Source organism: Lolium rigidum, chromosome 2, assembly GCF_022539505.1.
Source record: "Lolium rigidum isolate FL_2022 chromosome 2, APGP_CSIRO_Lrig_0.1, whole genome shotgun sequence".
NCBI lineage: Eukaryota > Viridiplantae > Streptophyta > Magnoliopsida > Poales > Poaceae > Lolium > Lolium rigidum.
In genome coordinates this window covers 96,167,991-96,176,599 of record NC_061509.1, presented here as the reverse complement: position 1 = coordinate 96,176,599, position 8,609 = coordinate 96,167,991, and positions in this window count along the sequence as shown.

Sequence of the window (8,609 nt, the reverse complement as noted above, 5' to 3'; positions counted from 1 at the left end):
TTGTTTCTCTTCACCATTTGTTTATCTTGGTTTCTTGCATTTGTTTCGCTTTATTTGCTATTTGCTAGTTTGCTATAAGAAAACCCAAAAAGATTTTGCTTTGTTTGCTTGTTTCCTTTTATTCTTGTTCTCAAATTTGAAAACACCAAAAATATTTGCTGTTCTTCTTTGGTTTGTAAAGTTCATTATGAGTTCAATGGTCTTCGGTGGCTGGAGCGTGGTTTTCATTTCATATTATCCAAGCTACACAAGTGAAAAGGCAATAATGACGATCTACGACAATCTGATTGTGGTAAGAGGCTGGTATGAACTCTATTTGTTTTCATTTTTGTACATATACTCATCCATGTGAGCATGCTTAGTTGGTTCATGTGAGGTATATGTTATTTAAGAAAGTCTAGTAGTTCATGATCTCTCATGATTAGCTCCAATTTATTAATATGAGTAGCATGTCATGAATGTTTGCTTGTATTGTTTTATTCATAAGTAAGTATGGCATTGTGGTATCCTCCTCTGAATAATTCATTTATATCGACTTGGCACATGCTCACGACTGCATATGACTGAACAAGAGTCAATTAAGCCTCAATGATTTACATTGCTTCAGAGTTCTGGTATCACTTTTATGCCTCAGTTAATTTATTTTGCCGCAAGCATGATTATGACGATTCATTGCTCTCTTGATTTGTCGCTCCCTAGTCTTTTGCTAGCCTTCACTTGTACTGAGCGGGAACGCTGCTCGTGCCTCCAAACACATGAAAACCAAGTTATTCCAGAGTGTCCACCATAAATACCTATGCATGGCATTTCAAACCATTCCAAGTAAATTCTCATGCGCTACCTTTAAAACCTTCAAAATGCTTCTTAATTTGTGTTAATGTTTCATAGCTCATGAGGAAGTATGTGGTGTTTAGCTTTCAACCTTGTCATTTACTTTTGACGGACTCTCATATGGACTAGTGGCACATCCGCTTATCCAATAATTTTGCAAAAAGAGCCGGCAATGGGATTCCCCAGTCCCGAATTAATTAACTTAAATAGACACTCCTCCATGGTTTGTGATTGTTGGACGGCACCCGAAGGACTCGGTTAGCCATGGCTTGTGTAAGCAAAGGTTGGGGGGAGTGTCATCATCATAATAAAACTAAACTAAAAAGGCACTCCTTCATGGTATGTGATTGTTGGCAGGCACCCGAGGATTCGGTTAGCCATGGTTTGTGTAAGAAAGGTGGTAAGGAGTGCCACATAAACATGCAAATAATTCATGGGAGCCGCTCTTGAAAGTCCGGTTGGCGAGGTAGTTGGTGTACCCATTACCATTCGTTGACAACAACAAACACCTCTCAAAATAATTTTACTCCTGCTTTACAAATGAAAAGCTCTAGCGCATGTTAATCCCTGCTTCCCTCTGCGAAGGGTCAATCTTTTACTTTTATATTGTGTCTCCATTATTTCTTTGAGCACTTTCTTGAGAGCACAACTGTCATTCTTAGTATAATATGCTTGTCTCAAAATATGATTGATTGTGGTATAACTTTGATGCTTTTATCTTTGACAATCACTACTCCTAGTCTTTCTATGAACTCCAGAGGTGCCCGGGCATTTATGTTTTGCCGATCAAATACGGGCAAGCGAGATACCACTTTATCATTCTCTCTTATGAACATTGCAATCCTGCTTATATACATGATTCATGATGCTTATTATTAATTGTTGGTACCTCTTCATGATTGACATAGTCTGTTAGATGATCTTATTTGCATGTACCTTATTATGAACTGCTTAAGTATTAGCCATATCATGAGAATATATACATCATATGAGCAAATGTGTTCGTGAAAGTTCTTTTATCGCTCGATTGTTAACCGAATTGCTTGAGGACAAGCAATAAGCTAAGCTTGGGGGAGTTGATACGTCCAAAACGTATCTACTTTCCCGAACACTTTTGCTATTGTTTTGCCTCTAATTTGTGTATTTTGGATGCAACTAACACGGACTAACGCTGTTTTCAGCAGAACTGCTCCGGTGTCTCGTTTTTGTGCAGAAATCCAACTTTCAGGAAAAACCTCGGGATTTTGACGAAAGGGCCTATTTTCCCAGAATACTGACGGAGCCAGAAGGACAAGTAAGGTGGAGGCCCGAGGGCCCCACACCATAGGGCGGCGTGGCCCAGGGGGGCCCGCGCGGCCATGTGGTGTGGCCCCCTCGGCTGGCCTCCGACGCCCTCCTTCGGACTACTTATTTGCCTCGACCTAAAAACGCAAAGGGAGAAGTCGAAGTCGCCAGAAACCCTCCAGAACGCCGCCACATCGCGGATCTCCGTCTCGGGAGCCAGAAGTCTCCGTTCTGGCACTCCGCCGGGACGGGGAATTGGAGGAGATCGTCACCGCCATCACCGCCAACGCCTCTCCACTCAACCAGCCATGTTTCCCCATCCATGTGTGAGTAATTCCCCCGCTGTAGGCCGAAGGGGATGGTAGGGATTGGATGAGATTGGTCATGTAATAGCATAAGATTGTTAGGGCATAGTGCCTAGTGTCCGTAGATGGTACTTTTATGATATTGTTGCAACTTGTTATGCTTAATGCTTGTCACTAGGGCCCGAGTGCCATGATCTCAGATCTGAACATGTTATTGATTCATGAAGATATTCGTTGTTTATGATCTTACCTGCAAGTTGTATACACATGTCGCTGTCCGGAACCAATGGCCCCGAAGTGACGAAATCGGGACAACCGGAGGGAATGGTAGCGATGTGAGGATCACATGTGTTCACGGAGTGTTAATGCTTTTCTCCCGTACTCTATTAAAAGGAGTACCTTAATATCCGATGAGTTTCCCTTGAGGCCCGGCTGCCACCGGCTGGTAGGACAAAAGATGTTGTGCAAGTTTCTCATTGCGAGCACGCACGACTATAATTGGAACACATGCCTATTGATTGATTAGTACTTTGATACCGCTTTATTATTATCTGCAAATGCCCTGCTATGATTGTTACATGAGTTTCTCTCATCCATGCAACGCCCGTCATCCGTCCCCGTGCCTACAGTATTTTAATCCTGCTGTTTACTATAATCACTACTTCTGTCTTTGTTACTCTGCTGTCTGTTATTTCACTACTGCTACTTGCTATAAAACTGTTACTACTCGATAAACTCTTGCGAGCAAGTCTGTTTCCAGTGCAGCTGAATTGACAACTCCGCTTGTTAAGGCTTTCAAGTATTCTTTGTCTCCCCTCGTGTCGAATCAATAAATTGGGTTTTACTTCCCTCGAAGACCGTTGCGATCCCCTATACTTGTGGGTCATCGGTGACTACCAATTCTTACATGAGGCGCCCAAGGAGATCCCCCACGGATACACGTGCGCATACGTGCCCGGACTGCGATAGCTCGGGCACTCTCGAACCAGGCTGCAACGGCGGGGACTTACGGAACGAGCAGGAGGAACGTCGGGAACAGATCTTGAGAAGCAGACGTGGCTAGCTAAGTACGCCACTCCGACAAACCTCCAGAGCTCAGCTCCTGCAGTTGGCTCAGAGCTGGAAAAGCAAGCATGGCTGACTAAGTATGCCACCCCGGCGAATCTTCAGAGTTCGACGCCTGCAGCCATCACCGCGGATCAGATTTGTACAATTCCGAAAGACCAGTTCGGCATGATGCCGAAAAGGAGGACGATCGGCTATTCCAAGCCGTACCCCAATGAGTACGAGTTGATCCCGCTACCACCCAAATATCGGCTCCCTGACTTCACAAAGTTTAATGGATCGGATGGTTCCGGCTCCATCGAGCATGTGAGCCGATATTTGGCACAGGCTGGGCACGATCTCGGCATCAGACGAGCTGCGTGTGAGGTTCTTCGCACAGTCCCTCACATGATCGGTTTTCGGGTGGTACACATCGCTGCCACCAAACTCAATCCGGACTTGGAAGCAGTTGGAAGAACAGTTCCACGTGCAGTATCACTCAGAGGCTTCCGAGGCTGGCATTGCCGATCTAGCACAAGTACGACGAAGCGCGGGGAAACGGTGGCGAGAATACGTCCGGCGCTTCATGACCGTTAGGAACCGATGCTATTCGGTTCATGTAAGTGAAAAAGAAGCGATCGAGTTGGCGGTGGTGGGTCTCTCATCATCGATCAAGGACGTGGCCTCCCAAGCGGACTACCCTTCGCCGGCGCACATGGTGCGAAGGCTGTCGGCATATGAACAGCGCCACCCAGATGTTTACCAGGACAAATTCAAGCGTGCGGTGGTCCTGGCTGAGGCAGATGAAGATGAAGGTGCTGCGGGAGATCAAGAGGTAGCAGTGGCTGAATGGACTCGGGGGGCAAGCCCCGTGTCCTGTAAATGGGTTAAGCCGCAAGGTCCTCCAAAAGGGTTTGACTTCGACGTGACCAAAGCTGAGCAGATTTTCGACCTCTTACTCAAGGAGAAGCGGCTAAAGTTACCCGAAGGCCACAAGATCCCCACGGTGCAAGAGCTGAACGGAAAGCCATACTGCAAGTGGCATAACACGTTCACCCACGCCACCAACGACTGCAGGGTGTGGCGTCAGCAGGTCCAAATGGCGATAGAATAAGGGCGTCTAATTTTCAGCCAGTACGCCATGAAGGTCGACACACACCCCTTCCCCGCCGTTAACATGGTGGAGTGCACTTACCATGGAGGGTGCCAGCCAGATTTCTCGTGCAATATCAACATGGTAGGACCTGGGCACCACTCTGGTAAGGACGGAGATGAGGGCAGCTGCTCTCATAGAAAGGACACAAAGGAAGCCGCTCCACGCGATCGGCTCCGTCACGATGGCAAGCGCTACATCACAGAGGGAGAAGTGAGGAACGTAAGATATCAGCGACCTCTCTCTGATCACCTCCTCAACAAGTATGTGGGTCAATATGACCAATGCCGGCGATACAACGACGATGATGAAAAAGATCGTCTGGCTAGGGACGACAGGAGACGTCGTCGGCATGATCGCGACGAGGAGCGATATGAGCGCCACGCCAAGGAAAAGTCGAGAGAGCAAGACGACGTGGATAGGCACTGGGACTGCCCCTTCTTCAGACACTGCTGGGATTCAGGAATGAGCCGATTGCCCACAATCGGCAATTGCCCAGAATGTAAACAAAAGAAGAAGGATGCAGCTAACGTGTCCGTGTTCAAACGTCTAGGGCCTCTCCCGCCTCGGAACAAGCATGCTGAGTCCGCTCGGGTGGAGGATCTCGAGGAACTAGAGGACGATGATGAAGAAGAAGACAAGTATCATCGCCCAAGGTGGTGCCCTGATGGGCTCAGCCGTTCCCAAAAGCGAAGGGTCCAGCGTCTACGTGGGTTGGAGGAAGCTGAAAGGTTATACCTACAAAAGTTGAGGAAGGCGCGGCCTGATCTGGCCGTTAAAATTCAGCGAACCCTGGACGAAGAAGGTCGGCCACAAAGGAAAGAGTGGCGCCCCAGACAAAAGAAAGCCGATGATGAGACATCGGCTGGCACAAACATGGTGTTCATCCTTCCAACGGAGTTTAGTGCTCCGGGAGTAGACGAAGCACCTGTGGCACAACTTGACTGCGGACCACGGCCGGTCATCTTTGAGAAGCCACGAGAAAGAAGCTACAGGCATCTGAAGGCCCTGTACTTGCGAGGTTACATCAATGGGCAGCCTGTCAACAAGATGTTGGTGGACACCGGAGCGGCAGTCAACATTATGCCTTACTCCATGCTACGTCGGTTGGGACGCTCTAGCTCGGATCTGATCAAGACCAATGTGACGCTGAGCGATTTCAACGGCCAAGCGTCTGACGCACAAGGTGTTCTGAACGTGGATCTGACCGTAGGAAGGAAAACTGTCCCTACGACGTTCTGTATTGTCGACAGCAAGAGCACCTATGCTGTCCTACTAGGGAGAGATTGGATCCACGCCAACTGTTGCATTCCATCCACGATACACCAATGCCTAATACAGTGAGATGGAGATGAAGTAGAAGTCGTCCGCGCAGATGATTCAGCCGAGATTTCAACGGCTGGCATGAATGTTTGGGAGACATCAGGCCAAGAGCCACTCTCAGGCATCAATTTGGACGACTGCGAGCGCATCGACGTGACAAAGGACGGGGTTAGGCTGGTGTTATCCACCGGCCTGACCGTGTAACAAGAGCAACATCTATGGACAAACATGGCGATGCCGATGAACATGTGCGATACATGTGCAGTGAAATATTGGGGGCCGATAGAAAAATCGGCCCGTAAAAAAAATTCTGTTTTGGCATACGAGACAACCTTGTCAGAGGAGTCTTGGTTTCTAAAGCCGCTGGTGACCATCTGCAGTATCGGCTTTCAACGGAAGAGGGGTGATCGGCTTTGGCTGGCTCTGCATGGTAGCTTTCTCAGATATGATCGAGCCCAGGTCCATTTGTCTGAATTGCGTGTCCTCGTCTCTGTTTCGCCTTGACTGAGACTCGGGGGGCAGCTGATCTGGTAGATGCTCTGTTTCTAGAAGCCGATTGGAGTATCATCGGCTGGTCCTGCGTCGCAACCTTCTTCAAGGATGGTGAGTTTTTGCAGAGGAGGATCACCGGAGCTGGTGAGAGGAATTTAAGGACCCTCGTGAAGGCAAGGGTCTTCCATGTTATCCACCAGGTCTCAAAGTCATCAGTCGAAGAGTTGAAGGATAGATCGTGAGGGATTGATGCGTTGACATCGGCTTATTGAGCATTGACCAAGTTCACGATCACTCCGTAGTCAAAAAGATGAAGAGCGGATTACGAGGGACCGATGCGTGGTCATCGGTTCATTGAGAATCGGCTAAATTAGCTTAAAGGAAATCGGCAAAATCAAATTGGGGGAAATTCTTCATTGATAAACAGGATTTCTTACAAAGAAAGAGCCGATTGCTCAAAGAAGGAAGAACAAAAGAAGGGTATGTTGACCAATCTACTACTACTAGGCCTACACTAGTAGATCCTAGTCTACGGGCCGTCGCTGCCCTCGTCGTCGTCCTCGGAGCTCTCATCGGCACTACTGCCGGTGGGCTCCTCGTCGCTGCTCCCGTAGCCCTCTACGGGAGCTTCATCCTCCTCGTCATCATTGCTGTCGTCGTCGTCCCACCAGGTGCGGAGGCGTTTCGCCGGCTGGTAGCCCTCGAGGGAGTCGTCGTCGTCGTCTTCATCCTCCTCTTCTTCAGAAGAGGGGCAGCCGTCCCGGGGGAACAAGTCATCCTCGCTTCCGATTCCGGTTCCCCATCGGCGAGGAACTGGAGATCTTCATCTCCGCTGGTCAAGGACTTGTCGTCCTCGGACCAGACGGAGGAGGCGTGGTCCTCCTGGTCCCATTCTTCTGGTGCGCGTATGTCCTCCGGCGTCGGCTCGCGGGAGGAGGAAGACCGATAGGAAAGACCGGAAGAGGAAGAGGAGGAAGAAGACATGGTGGCGCAGGAGGGTTTTTTGGGTGCTAATGCGAAGGGGATGAAGAAGCGAACTGTTTGGAACGGTTAAATAAAAGGGGATATAGTGGAGATTCAATGCCACAGCAGTTTCCGAGGAAGTGGTGCCCAACAGAAGAAAAAAAAATTGTCAGGCCACGCGGAGAAGTGGAGGAGGCAAGGCATCATGATGAAGGATTCTGCGGCAGTTCTGCTCTGCCACGACATGACCCGACGAAGGAAAAGCGTAATGATTTTGGAAATGTCATTTCCAAAACCAGGGGGGCATGTGTTATCACCAGAATTTGACCGGATCAGAGGTGGGCCGCGATTGGAGATGGGCTTGAAGAATATACATAGAAGGAATACATGAATCGGCCTTGTATACAAAGTTTGGGCTAGTTTGCCCGTGTATCTGTACCATAGTAGGATACGTGTCGGTTAGATAGAGTTTGGGCTCGTGCCCGGTTGGGATTATTCTCACGTTAGAAAGTCTACGGACTATAAATATGTATCTAGGGTTTATGAAATAAACAACAATCACTTTCACCACAAACCAATCTAGGCGCATCGCCAACTCCCCCGTCTCGAGGGTTTCTTCCGGGTAAGCACCATGCTGCCTAGATCGCATCTTGCGATCTAGGCAGCACACGTCTATTCGTCGTTCATGCGTTGCTCGTACTCGAAGCCTTTTTGATGGCGAGCAACGTAGTTATCATAGATGTTTTAGGGTTAGCATTGTTCATCATATCATATGCTATCGTCGTGCAACCCTTAGGCATCTAGCCGCCCTTACACCTATCTTGGGTGTAAGGGCGGCACCCAGCTTGATCATTGTCTAGTAGATCCGATCCGTTATGATTGCTCCTTGTTCTTCAAGGATTAGTTTAATATCTGCATTGTTACGCCTTACAAACGGGTCGAAGGATCCAGTGGCGCGTAAGGTGTAGTTTGCTAGCCCTAGACAGGATGTTCCGAGGATCAACTTCGTGTTGGTTTTTACGCCTTGTCTAGGGTCGGTTTACGATCACCGTGCGTGGCCGCCAGGCTCGATCACGAGTAGGATGTTCCGATTATGCGGTGAAAACCCCAAATCGTAGTAGGTCGTTTTAGCTTCATCTTGATCAAGCAGGACCACCATCTGATCGTACACCTCGTACGCATCATGGGTGGATCGGCTCCTTGAGCCGATTCAC